At 49.1% G+C, this 14,262-nt stretch overlaps 2 long non-coding RNA genes across 3 annotated transcripts in view; one reads left to right on the top strand and one right to left on the bottom strand.

Annotated features, from left to right (window-relative positions):
- The window catches only part of LOC126504595 (uncharacterized), a 67,948-nt gene that overhangs the window by 9,661 nt on the left and 44,025 nt on the right, over nucleotides 1–14,262 (bottom strand). The window lies entirely within an intron of this gene.
- LOC126504598 (uncharacterized) lies at nucleotides 6,619–13,514 on the top strand. Its single transcript, XR_007592662.1, has 3 exons — nucleotides 6,619–7,556; nucleotides 12,445–12,516; nucleotides 13,268–13,514. It is a non-coding gene; the product is annotated as an uncharacterized lncRNA (long non-coding RNA).

Genomic DNA, 14,262 nt, shown 5'->3' with positions numbered 1-14,262 from the left:
GAAAAGGTGAAAGGCAAGAGCTTCAAGGACCCTGGGGCAGAAATGCACGAGGTGCGTTGTGGGAATGAGCTATGAGCCTCTCCTGCCCTGTGGGCCTCGGCAGCCACATGAAGGGCCATTTGTACCACACTGTGCTCCGCCAAGATGAGATGCCTGAGGTTGAGCAATGGTGAACCCCAACCCTACCCCTCCTCAGAAACACTGCAGTGGCCTCAGCCCAACCTTCATTTAGTCCTTCAATATTTTTTAAGCTAATATTTTTATTTATTTATTTATTATGTATACAATATTCTGTCTGTGTGTATGCCTGACGGCCAGAAGAGGGCGCCAGACCTCTTTACGGATGGTTGTGAGCCACCATGTGGTTGCTGGGAATTGAACTCAGGACCTTTGGAAGAGCAGGCAAAGCTCTTAACCACTGAGCCATCTCTCCAGCCCCCGTCCTTCAATATTTTTAAAATTTTTACATTTTACACTTTTTATTGTGTGTATATGATGTGCGTGGGCGGGGGTATTTGACATACCCCTGCGACTGTGAGTTTTCTCCTCCCACCATGGAATCTAGGGGTCATACCCAGGTGGCCAGCCTTGCACAGGAATTTTCTTTTTACAAGGATCCATCTCCCCGGCTCGCTCTCTAAATGTAATAATCTTAGTCAATGTCAGCACGTGGCCAGCACACTGGAACATTCTCCACTACAAACGTGCAGCTGTGGGCAGTCCACAGTGAGCACAGTTCAGGTCACAGGAAGCAGCAAGCATTGCCTAGGGCCCCTTCTTCCTCAGAGTGCACCTCAGACTCATTTCCACAGCCGTGAGCGGGGCTTGCCTTCGCCGGAATCTACAGCCGTGAGCAGGGCTTGCTTTCGCGGGAATCCACAGCCGTGAGCGGGGCTTGCCTTCACGGGAATCCACAGCCGTGAGCGGGGCTTGCCTTCACGGGAATCCACAGCCGTGAGCGGGGCTTGCCTTTGCGGGAATGAAGCCTTGTTCCCTGCGCTCTTGTTGCTGGTATTTTTCGCTCATCCGTGTCTGTCAGCTCACAACCACTTAGTGTCAACTGAGTGAACCCAGCACCGTTCATCCAGGTGTTCCGCCACAGAAGGACATGCAGGCGCTGCCTGGGTCTGAGCTACTACCAAAATGTGACCATGAGGAAGGGTGGACAGATCTGGGAACAGAGGCGTGGGGTGAGTGAGTCTGGCTTTTGGTCACCCAGCAGGGCTAACACACAAACACCCCAGCTGTGATACATGAGTCCTGATACTGCCATCTTGCTAGCCAGGTTCGCTCTCCTTTTCCTTGGCTCTTTTTTTTTTCTTTCTGAATTTCCATAATGATAGTTCATTAACCATTTAAACAGCTGCTTTCCCAAGCGCTTGCTCAGATCTCGCGTGGCCGCCACAGGGCTGTCTGTCCTTTTCATATCCATCTGTAGGAGTTCTTTGTGTCCTCTGTTGCTGGAGCAGAATCTTTTCATTCGTTCAGTGGTGGGTCTTGGTGAACAGAAGCTATACATTTTAATACTGGCCAGTGTATCCATCTTCCCCTTTGTCTGCTGGCTCCCCTCAGCCACACGGGATGTTCTCCAGCAGTGTGCTCTGTGAGCCTGTGTCTTCGTCTTCACATTTGATCTCCCAGCCACTGAGGCTGCTCTTTGTGAGTGACAAAGACCTAGATTTTTGCACGTGTTAGAAGCGGTGGCACGCCTGCGGTCCCAGCCCCCACCCCACCCCGGAAGACTGAGGCAAGAAGATCTTTGCAGCCCCAGAGTTCAGGGCTAGCCTCGCAACTCCACCTGGAAAACAGTTTTTATGAGGCTGGGGAGACGGCACAGTGATTAGAGACATGTACTGCTCTCGCTCGCCGAGAGTCCAAGTTCAGTTCCTAACACCCGTGTCAGGCATCTCACAGTTGTCTGGAACACCAGCTCCAGTGTCTTACACTCCTGTCTGGCTCCTGCAGGCAATGTCACGCACGTGACACACACACACAATATTCACATAAGTAAAATGATAATAAATGTTTTTAAATTATTTTTATTGTTTGTAATTTTATTATCTTCTGGATATTCAATAGACTCAATGCTATATATTTTCAAGCTATTTTCCATCTGCATATACTTGCTGCAGTACTATACCGTCTTAGACTCAACATTATATATTTTCAAAGCTATTTTCCATCTGCATATTCTTGCTGCGGTACTCTATTGTCTTCATCACAGCTGCTTTTGAAGTACTGATGTCTCCCAGTGAAGGCACTCCGGCTTTGCCTTTATATTTTCTTAGCAGTTCTTGCCCTTTTATGCTTCTGTATAAATTATAGAACCAGCGTGTCACTTTCTACAAGAAATCCTGGTAGGATATTGATTGGTAGTTCATTAGATCTGTTGAGATCGTTTTGGAGGGAGCAGTAACTGGCCCATAAATACAGGGATTGCTTCCATTTATTTAGTTTATTTTTCAGCATATCGAGAATGTTTTATAGATTCCTTGTAGATTTTTTTAACATACCTTTTGTCCAATTTTTTCTCAGCTGTTTGAACTAAATAAAATTGCTTTTGGGTCAGCAAGACAGCTCAGCAAATAAAAGGGCTTGCCGTGCAGTCCTGACGACCGGAGCTCAACCCTGAGAAGTCGGGGAAGAAGAGAACAGACTCCTGAAATTCGTCCTGTGGCCTCCACACAGCACACAAAATAATTGTAACTAAAAGAGAAACTGCTTTTAACTTCTGTAATAATTGTTTGTTGGTGGTATGTAAAAATAACAAGTGTCCTTTTTTCTTTTAGCTGTGAAGACATGATTTATTCCCACTGGAATCTGGTGAGGACATGAAACATGTAAAGTTAGTGTGTATATAAAATGTGCTGTGTGCTGGCCAGAGAGAGAAGGAAGGCAGGAACAGTCATCTCTACCAAGGGGAGGAACAGCCATTCCTACAGCTCGAGGGTTGCTCAAATACCATTCAAAGACTACCATCTGCAGCGACATGTGTCACTCAAACTGAGCGCGTGGGTTGAGAAGATGGTTCAATCACTAAAGCGCTTGCTATGCGAGCTTGGAGACCTGGATTCAGCTGACTGGAACCCATGTTTAAAGTCCTGGTGGGTGGGCAATGCTTTAACCTCATTGTTGAAATGGGCTAAGGCAGAGACAGGAGGATTCCTTAAACTCATTGGCCAAACAGCCTAACTGAATCAATGATCTTCAGGTGAAAAGAGAAACCCTGGCTCAAAGAAAGCCAGACCAGGGACGGCGGGGGCAGGAACAACAGAGAAAGGTGGAGAGCGAGGGGAAAGGCACCAGTTTGGCCTCCAGTCATACACACACACACACACACACACACACACGCACGCACACACACACACGCACGCATGCACACGCACGCACACGTGCGCGGTGCACACCTACCTCTGAATATGTAACACCACAGCCAAACAAGGACATTCTGTGAGCTCTCCAGAAATTCACCCTTCTCTGTGCTCAGAAGCAAACTGAATTTGTAGCCCGCAATTTGGAAAAGAAAAACAAAGTACTTTGTATCTCCCTGTCTCAGAATCCAGGAAAGCCGGTCTCTTTAGCAAACAACTAAGATCCATTTTAGTTTAGAAGTAAATCATTCAATAGAGACATTTTATACTTTTTAAATAATGATTAGAATTAGTACATTTATATTTTTTTCTATTCTTCTTGATGTGGTTCTTTTTAAAATGCATGCTTTACAGTAATTTCATCAGTATAAAATTTTAAAAACCTAGACGTTAAAGGCTGGCTGTGGTGATGGACACCTTTAATCTCAGCAATGGGGAGGCAGAGACAGGCAGATGTTTGTGAGTTCAAGGCCAGCCTGTTCCATTTGGCAAGTTCCAGGCCAGCCAGGGCTACAGAGTGAGATCCTGTACTGGCAGGTCCACAGCATTCTGCAGTTGCGACTGGGATTTACATTCTCTAAAATGGGTGAAAGCTCTCTCTCCTCTCCAAATTCAGAGAACCTTGGATAGGGCACAGTCGGTTTCACCCAGTGGCCTTGGAGGGAAACGCTGGCTCTTGGTAAGTCTGTTTCCATAAGAGCTCCATCTGGGACCCATGACTGCTCCTTCTCTTTCCAGGAGAGAAATGTGGGCGACCCAAAGCATCTGCATTCAAGCCACGGGTGAGAGTCTCATGGAAGCTGCGGCATGGAGGCCACTGTCTTTTGTATCTCTAACATAGTACCTGGAAGCCTTGTGAAATCAATGAATCAATTCCAGTAGCTGGTATATAGACTAGTGTGGATTTTACACACACACACACACACACACACACACACACACACACACAGTCTCTCTCTGTCTCTCTGTCTCTGTCTCTGTCTCTGTCTCTGTCTCTCTCTGCAGTGAGGTTTGTTGGCAGGTACCTACTGCAGCCTTTGCCCAGGGCCTGGGGCACAGGCAGCAACAGAGAGGTCAGGTGCAGAGGAAGCCTCACCTCACGTGACTGCAGCTTAGAACCTGTAGGTGAAGGGGCAGAGGCCTAGTGGGAGGGTCTGGGAGTTAAAAGAATTCGGATTAGGTTAGGTTTAGGCAGCAGTTGGCCATTGTTGGAACCTGAATTCCCACTGGAGGGAAACTGGGTAAAAATGAGCACCAAGGACAAAACTACAATTCGAAATCTTAGAACAGAGTGAGCACCCGTGCCCCAGAGGAGGAGGCTCTGCTGGCTAAATGGAGGAGGTCAGGGTTTTGTTTCATTTTTAAATTAATAAACTAATACTTCAATTTTTTTTGTTTTTTTTTTTGGGGGGGGGGTTCAAGACAGGGTTTCTCTGTGTAGCACCGACTGTCCTGGAACTTGCTCGATCTACCAGGCTGGCCTCGAGCTCACAGAGATCTGCCTGCCTCTGCTTCCCGAGTGCTGGGACTAAAAGTGTGCGCCGCCACCACCTGCATACTTTGAATTTCTAATACAGGTTCTCACATAGCTCAGGATGGCTTGTAACTTGCTATGTCACCAAAGAAGACTTTGAACTCTTGACCCCCTGCTTCCATCTCCCAAGCCGAGGTGGCGGGCAGGCGGGCACCACCATGCCCCAACAAGCACAGAGCTACAGAAAAAGGTGAAACAATGAACAAGAAGCTGAGTGGATGTTTCAAATTCCTCCTAAGGTGCAGACCGGGAAGCTAAACACTAGGAAACTGAGCGTTGGCATCAGGTTTCTTTAGGTTACCTTCTCTCTGCAGCATTGGGAGGAGAGCGCTTGGGTGTCCTGCCAACTGGAACTGGCCTGCGTGTGGAACTTGGCTGCAGCTTCTCGTTTCTCCTGTTTTCTTGGAAGGTCTGACCACAGCTCACATTCTGTTTGGTGACGTGGAACTTTGGCAAGGGTGACACTGTTTTTATTTCAGTCCGAACTCCTGCATGAGCCTGGGAGAAGCCACCCCTGCGCATCAGTGTTCTCGGGCCTCTCACTATCTAAAAGCCTGTGGTGACTCCGGGCAGCCTACAGAGACAGCTTCGTTTTCTAAGCCCTGAACGCCATACTTCCCTCCACCCCACACTGCCTCCCCCGCCACCACCCCAGCAATCTGTGTTCTGGTTGTTGAGCTCACAAAGCCACAGACAACACCTAGTTAGCAACGGCCGGGTCTCATTTCCGCTGAACAACCTGTAGGGCGGATCTTATACCCATCTCTGCTCAGGGAAGCTACCCACGGCCTGGAAGACACCACCTCCTGTGTGCCCACCAGAGTACACTGCTTGTCACAGATATTCTGGATCTACTACTCCTTTTAAGATTAGCGTTAGATAAAAAAGTGATGTAATACATTTTCAATCCAGATGACTGTTTTAAACGGTCTGCCTTAGCCGTGGAGTGGCCTGCTTGCGTTTATGAAGCTAAGTGGTGGGGTCGAGACTGCCTCCTTGTGTCAACACACTGATCTGGGCTCTGGGGACAGGCAAGCCTGACTTCTAGGATGAACCTTTGGGCTTCAAGAGCATCAGAGGGACTGAGACCATCAGGGAGCTAGCTCCAGTCAGAGATTTTTAGGAGCTCTGACAGGTGAGGTGAAATCTGGTCCCTCTGGATCCCTAGGGATAGGGGGTACAGCCACTGGGCAACACTTGGACGGTGGGAGAGGAGAAAGGAAGAAATTTTGTCCCTGGACTGTGTCCATGATCTGGGGAAGAGAGGACATGGGGACCTCAGGCTCAGTGTGCAAGGAGTGGGAACCCAGCCCTTACCCACCAGGGGCGAATGTCTGTTCCTGTGTTGTGGCACAGTGCCCTGAGACACGTTAGCTCTCTGTGGGCACCATGCGAGGCAAAATGCAGACACAAGGCTGCACCCGCTAACTGTCTGCCTGCACAACACCACCCACCCACCAGATATGCGGGTATCCAGACTACAGCTAAAGCCTCAGATGAAGCTTATGCCTCATGCTGTGGAGGCTGAAGTCAGAGAGAGAGCAGTCATCAGCCTGGCACCTCCCGAGGCCCCTCCCCAGGTTTGCCAATGCCCTCTTTCCTAGCTGCACAGGGGGTCGTTATGTGAGTTTGCGTCCTGATCACGGGGCCAGACGTGCTAACAGCGCCATTCTAGCTAATCACCTCTTGGCAGACCCCGGCAGAGTCACCACCTTCTGAGACCCTGACACTTTGTGTGTGCAGAACGTGCTGAAGCCCCTGCGTGGGATCCAGCAAGGTCAGGTGTGGAGGAACCAGCCAGGGCCTCTGGACTCTGCTGAGGAGTTGGGATGCTATTGGCCAGTGGAGGATGTCAGACAGGAAGCCTGCAGAGTCAGCCTGACCCTTTGAGGACCATCTGTGGGACAAGGGAAGCAATAAGGAAACATCGGGGGTGGGCTCCCTCAAAGGGTAGCACTGATAGTGCGTAACCAAGGTGTTTGATGTCCTCCTCTCCCTGCTCGCTCCCCGCAGGTGTGTGTTTGAGCCTGTGTGTATTTCCCATCAGGTCGCTGAAGGTGCAAAATACTCAATGGGCCTGTATGTCATTGGACGGCTGCTTTCTGACAGGCTCCTCCGTTTTAGCCTGAGGCTACTCCTGGGACATCTTTGTGCCATCCCAAAGCTACACAAGAGCAGGGGGTGGTGGGACAGGCCTAAGCAAAGCTGACTCCGCACGAAGACCAGGGCCATACCACAGGCTGGTGGGGAAGCAGGCTTTCCGGAGCCTTACCAGTCCACAGGAAGGAAGAAAGTCAGGAGTTTATCCCTCACCCCCTTCATTGCCTCCCTTCTTTGCCCTTTCTCCACACTTGGCCCAGACCCTGAGGTCTGCAGGACACGTGGCAGGAAGTGACCCCAGCTGAAAAGGCTGCCTTCCAGAAGCATGCCCTAGGCACGCCTGACGAGAAGACAGCACACAGGACAAAATTCAAGGAATCTGGAGCCGAGAAGCCCTGTAGGACTGTGTTGCTCATTGTATTCATGGCAACTGTGAGGAACACCCAGGAAGGTTAAGAGACATTCTCAGAACAGGGTCAATTTCCTGACTCCTCACCCCAGGCTGAGTCGGAACTCACAGCCTAACTGAAGGAAGCCGCTGAGCTGCCCAGGTTTGCACTGGTCTCAGCGGGGGGAGGAGGGGGACCGCATCCTTACTGTGCCATGCAGGGACTCCCGCTGCGTAGGCTACTGGATTCCCAACACGGGAAGAGCATTCTATTCGTGTCTATGTGTGTTCAAGTGTGCATTGGGGTGGGGGTGGGGGAATATACTTATATGTATGTGTATAGCTTGCCGAAGAATGTTCACAGCAGTGTTATTCATATAACCAAAAATAGGAACCATTTCATGTCCATCAACTGCTAAATGGATAAATAAAATATGAGAAACGCATGCGATGAGATGCTATCCCTCAGTGGGGAGGGGTGAAGCTGAGACACAGATGATCCTTGAGAATCTCACACAAAGAGAAAGAAGCCAGATGGAAGAATCACTTTGCATGGGTTTGTGACTAATATCCAGAATAGAGACAGAGGTGGATCAGTGGTTGCCTGGGAAGTGAGGAGTAATGGGGGTGACTGCTAATGGGAACGGAGTCCTCCCTCCCCTCCTCCCACCCCCTGCCTCTGTGTGTGCGTGTGTGTGTGTGTGTGTGTGTGTGTGTGGTGCACACACACATGTTCAAATGTGGGTATCTGGGAACACATATGCACCTGCATGTGGAAGCCATAGACTGACTTTGAGTGTTCTCTTCCTTAATCTTCTTCATTTACTGATTGGGGTATCTTGCTGAACCCAGAACTTGCTGATTGGATACCTAGCTAGCTAGTACGTCCAGAGCATCTAATTTAGAATGGACTGGTGGTTCCATGGCTGTGCTTATACCAACCATAACCCAATTTGCACTTTAGATAGGCAGATTTCATAGTGGATGAGTTGTGTCTCATAAAACTCTTTAAAAATGATGGGAGGGGTGAGGTCAACCTAAATTGTTTTCTTCAGGTATTGGTTGGTTTTCGTAAACCTGATACAAACAATTTAAAGACAACACAATAACACGCAGCGTCCGGACTCTCTGGGTATTCTTCATCTTTACATGGCTTTATTTTAAACTCTATTTTTTTCTTTTTCTATTTAATTTTTGGCTTTTTTTTTTTTTTTTAAAGAACAGGTTCCTCTGTGTATCTTTGGCTGTCTTGGAACTCACTCTGTAGACCAGGCTGTCCTTGAACTCACAGAGATCTGCCTGCCTGTGTCTCCAGAGTGTTGGGATTAAAGGTGTGCCACTGCACCTGTGAGTGGGGCCACTGCTGGGCAGGTGCCCTGGCTGATAGATGTTGGCAGGCTGAGCAAGCAGTAAGCAGTCTTTATGGTTTCTGCTTCAGTTCCTGCTTCCAGGCCCCTGCCTGGGCTTCCCTCAGTGGACTGCGACCTAGGCTATGTAAGTCAAATAAACCCCTTCCTCCACAAGGTGCTTTTGGTCAGTGGTTATCACAATGCCAGAAACCTAAGGCAGTGCATAACCACATCGCATCTCTCTTCTGACAGGGACTTGTTCCTCTCTGTCAAACACTCTGAAACAACAGAAATTTGGTATCGGTCTTGAAGGTGATGACCTTGGGGACTCAGGGAGCACTGGACAGCCAAAGCACACTTTCCTTGGTATTTCTCACGTGGACACTCTTATCTTTCCTCTCTAGGGCTCTCTCTTTTATTCTTTTTTCAGTTCTCTCTCTCTCTCCACCCTCTTTCTATTTTTATCTCAAGCACATAGTAATTATTGATTCTTTCTAAATACTTCCAAACATAAGGCTTGCCTTGATCAGAAGAGATTCATTGGAAAGCAGCATTCACGTAAACATTTTCTCTCCCTCCTTTAAAACCTGATGAGAACGAACCTTCCGGACAGCATCCTTGCCAATGCTCTTTGGCCAGGCACCTCACTCGATGCCCTCCCTTTGTCTTCAAAACAGCCCTGCTCATGTTGCACACTCAGGAGCTAGGTCCTCTTCTCCACCCCCTCCCCAAGGTAATAACAAGTACTTCTGTGTTCTGGTCCATGGGCTAAAATCTCAGCATTTTATTGATTATCCCACAGCACAATTCTGTGCTCTTATTCATTCAAAGATGTCTCTGTTGTCCTTGGTTTATAGCTATAAACTATCCAGCACAAGTCTTGGTTCCTGATTTGGTTCATTAAATCTTCACAATAGAGTGGTTTTCACTTGCTGAATATTGATGTTCCCTTCAGTGTGTGGCAGGGCCCTGGAACCCACCTAGTGTGGGTGCACACACCAGTACACCTTGTGCCATGCCGTGTCTTGGTGACTAGGGTGGCGGTACCTTCAGGTGGGACATAAAAGCCAAGTGGCTTCTGCCTTCCTTATAGCCCTCACAATGGGAGCTCTGATTTGCGTGGCTGAAGCAGGACTTCCTGGAGCCCGGATGCGGTGAGGATCCCCCAGTCCGTGGAGAGATCCCATAGAAACACACTGAACAGCAGCTGGTTCAGCTCAGCTTTGGCATCTCCCCAGCCAGATCGCCTGCCACAGAACTGTCGAAGGGTCCCAGGTTTTGGCACCCAGCCAGTGGACTTCAGAACTGAGGCTTAGGCATGCTGAGTCAGAGCCCAGCCATCCTCACTCTGACCTTCCAAATTCCTGAGACACAGAATTCATGAGGTCAACAAAGCCGTGATTGTATTAGACACGAAGAATGGGGGGTGCTGGGCAGTATTGGGGGCACTGGGTAAGGACTGCTTCAGTACAGTGTAGATCAAACAATGTGGGTGATTTTGTTAAGCAGGCCAGTAACTGCCCCAGGAGACTGTCATGGTCCAAGTGACTGTCCTCGAAATAGTTCAGATCCATTTGTCCCAAGGAAAAGACCCAGCTTCCTCTAAAGTTATTTGCTTGTATATGTGCCTTTTCATCTGAAGCACATTTATTCTTCAATTATTTATTGAAGACTTTCATTTGTTTCAGACTAGATTTTAGGCGCTTGGGAGCCAAAGCATGTCTCATGTTCTGTGTTCACCATATGGTGTAGCTCTAGTAGAGCCTAGCGCCCTGGCTCCTCCCAGGCCCCTTAGGCTCTGGTCAGAAGGACTCTGGACCTGACTACCTAGTTTGGCCACTCCACTTACTCCTTCTGACCTGAGGAACTCTGCTTGGGGATTCAGGAATTGGACAGAACCCAGAAAGGTCAAGAGGCCTAGGGTTAGGGCAAACTCCTGGCTCCCAACGAAGTCTGACCTTAGCTAGGACCAATGTCTTGGATACTCGTTTTAGGCCAGGAACCAGTTTTTAGTTGATAGATTCCAGGGTTGCTCTGAAGTTCCCGCAAAGTGACAGGAGAAAGGCTTCAGCGCAGATTCGCCATGCAAAAGAAAGCGCCGCGTTACTACCTGCTGTGAGCTCCTCTGAGAAATGGGGATAATAACAATGATTATTCCCTGCCTGGATTGCTGTGATACCCTCCGAGCCAGTCTTCCGACTTCTATTTTTGTGCTTTTAAAAGGCGGCTTCACCCAGCAGCTGGGCAATCTTTCTTAATATGCAAATAAGGCTAAGTCCTCCTGTTTAAAAACCTCCAATAACTTCACACTGGCTTAAGTCTGCAGTGCCGCTCAAGCCTGGAAAGCCCTATGTCATACAGCTCAGTCCGCTAAGCTGCCTTCTGCCCTTTGCCCTCTTGATACCCAGCTTCCTCTCAGTCCTTCAACCTCACCAAGACCTTCACAGCCCCAAGACATTTCCTCCTGCTATCTCTTGCACGGATCTAGATTAGATGCTGACGAGTGTGTGTGTCAGCCCCCCCCCCCAAAGGCTTCCTTACCCATCTTCCTGTGCAGTCTCAATGCACCAGTGCTTGTCACAACCCCACCACAGACACAGTCACCTCGTGATCTTTGCTGTCCACTCTGGTGTGAATCCCGCCAGCAAAGCAGCCACCCCTCAGTAAACATTTGTTGAAGAATGAAGAAATGAATGAGAACGTGGGGGCCCCATGACATGTAGGGGTCACATCTGCTCTATGCCCCACAGAGAAGATGGTGGTGGTGTGGCTGATGAGGCGCTGATGGCAGATATGGGGTTCCACAGGCCTGATACCACCCCCTGTTCTCTGGGCAGGATGTTCCCCATGGACAGAGACACGGCTGAGTGTCTGTGGCTCTCAGCCCTCTGGGGCCCTTAGCGTCATGACTGCCTGGCCCAGATCACTGCTGCAGGGGTACTTCCTCTTCAGATGCTCTCAGGACAACTTTACCATTAGGTCAGAGAGGACTTCAGTAGAGAAGTCACTGGTGGACCAGTCAGTGACACTGCAGAGGTCTGGTGTGAGCGGCCTCCTGCACCAGTTGACCCCAGGCCAGCACTACAGCCTGGGGTCCAGTGAGCAGCAGAGCCAAGCTGCCCTGTAAGGATATCAGAAGCCATGTTGCCGCAGACACCCCTACCAGGGGCCTGGCTCCCCTCACCAGCCCCAAGAACAAAAGCGGGCAGGGAAACCAGCCCAGTCCTAAGACTGTAACTCAGGGGTCAGCTGCATCCCTTCTGTCCATCTGGTCTTTGCTGGCCGGGAGGGCCGAAAAAGAAATGTCTACAAGAGACAGGGCCTTGCTGATACTCTAGGAGGACCATGAGAAGCGGTAGACAGATGGGGAGGCTGAAGGATAGGTTCTGGCTGCTCCTTGTTCCCAGGTGGGGTCTAGCCTCAGTAGGACCGTGAGCATTTGTGGTGGAACCAGCAGCAGGGGCGCCCGGCTTGGTTTGCAAGATCACAGGTACAGATCTTGCTGCAGCTCTTTGCTTTCCTACCAGAGACCAAAGTGTCAGGGGTTTTCCCACAGGAATCCCTTTTCATGTTTATCTGAAGTGGGGTGTGAAAATGGGTAGCTACCTGGGCACAAGGGGAGGAAGGAGGAAGCTGCCTGTTTCCTAGCTACTTGGGGAGCAGGGACAAGAGGTGTCACTGTGCACGTGGCTTCTTTCCCAGGGGTCAACTTGCTCTGCTGGCAGCTGGGACAGGGAGGGCATGGCCTGGCACCTGGAGGCTTTCCCACAGCAGGTAAGCTGTTGGTTTTATCTCGGCTCACTTCTATCAAGAAAACAAGATTTTTTTTTTTTAAATGAAATTAAAGTGGCGGTGGGTGATTGATGGGCCTCTCCAGAAGTAAGCCCCTCTCTATATAACACTGAATAAATCCCAGAGAAAGAAAGCTTTCCCCTCTGGAAGCTGCTACCTCGCCTTCCTGGCCACTCTTAGGACACTGATTCTTAGGGCAATGATTCTCAACCTTCCTAACGCTGCAACCCTTTTATATAGTTAGTTCCTCACGCTGTGGTGACCCCAACCATAAAAATTATTTTCGTTGCCACTGAATAACTGTAATTTTGCTATTGTTACAAATCATAATGTAAATATCTGATATGTGACCCCAGTGAATGGATTGCTCGACCTTAAAGGGTCATGACCCATAGACTGAAAACCACTGCTCTGGATGCTTAGCAAAGTTCCTGGGAGGTGACCTGGAACAAGTAGAACCAAAGAGACTCCCAAAGTTTGTTTGACCTTTTCCAAGTCCTGTCTGGGATCTGACTGAGCGGCAAGCTCTTAGCGGATACATCTCCCCAACTCCCCCATCAGACTCATCCCTCTCTGAAGGTCACAGAACTGCCACCACCTGCAGTCAGCCAAGGACAAATCAGGATCTAGGCTGAAGAAAGTTGAGACTGGTCAGACAGGTTTAGGAGAGAGGCCTAGGCTCTGAGATGGCGTGAGACGTCTCACTCTCTTTCATTGACAAATGCTTACACAGCCACCGAATGTGAGCACGACCCTCCTCAGTCACAGGGGAAGGAACTCGGACCAGAGAAGCACACGCGGGCCCACCATCTGCACCCTGAGCTTCCTTCCACTGACCCGCCTCTGAAGGCCAGGACCCAGCCCAGCCCTGGCCCTTGCATCTGAAATGTTTCCTTGCTCGGCCCCTTCCTGGCCTTAAGAAGCAAGTATGATCACCTGTTTTGAAAACTTCTCTGCTTGTTGGGCTGTCCCTACATCCCCAGGAGATATCAAACCTTTAAATTCGTAATTTACATTTAAATCTTTAAATTTAAAGAAAAACCTTTAAATGAGGGCTCTGACCCCTATCCAGGTTAGGATATGCCAGAGGGAGTTAGCAGCACGTGGGCTCAGAGATCAGGAGACCCTGGGGAAAACAGCTGCATGACCTGAAGTACGGGTACCGTTCGCATGCATGGTTTAACACTGAGGGCTTTGTGGGTGCGCAGCCGTAACCCTGTTACTCTGCGACATTTTAAACATTTAGTAAGTGGCTTCATGCTGCATTTGTCTTTTTATATCAGCTTCCTTACTTAAAATTGCATGTTTTGCTATCTATTTTTGTCAGTGTAGTCTGTTTGAATTCATTATAATGCCACATACTTAATTTAAATTTTTCTAATATCTAGTCAGTGAGGTATTTCAGCAGATAAAGGTGGTTGAGTCCTATTGCTAAGGACCACATGGTAGAAGGAGAGTACTGAAGCCTGTAGGTTGTGTTCTGACCTCCATACTGTGTGCACACACACACGCACATACACACATACTAAATAAATGCAGTGAAAAGTCTAAGCCTGTTTTCCAGCGTCCGTATTTAGGGGAACAGCCTGATGGTTTGATGCATTTATTTTCATCTTCATAAGTGTAGTGCAGTGAGTGCTGGGGTCTAGGAAAGGAGCAGGCCGTTCAGCCCTCTTCCTTCTCTGTACGTGTGGTCACATCCCCTAAAGTCAGTACCCCAAGCCTTCT

This window comes from Alexandromys fortis, unplaced genomic scaffold (genome assembly GCF_014885135.2).
Source record: "Alexandromys fortis isolate MF-2015 unplaced genomic scaffold, M_Fortis_MF-2015_v1.1 scaffold_12, whole genome shotgun sequence".
NCBI classification, from domain to species: domain Eukaryota; kingdom Metazoa; phylum Chordata; class Mammalia; order Rodentia; family Cricetidae; genus Alexandromys; species Alexandromys fortis.
This window is presented reverse-complemented; position numbering and strand designations above follow the sequence as displayed.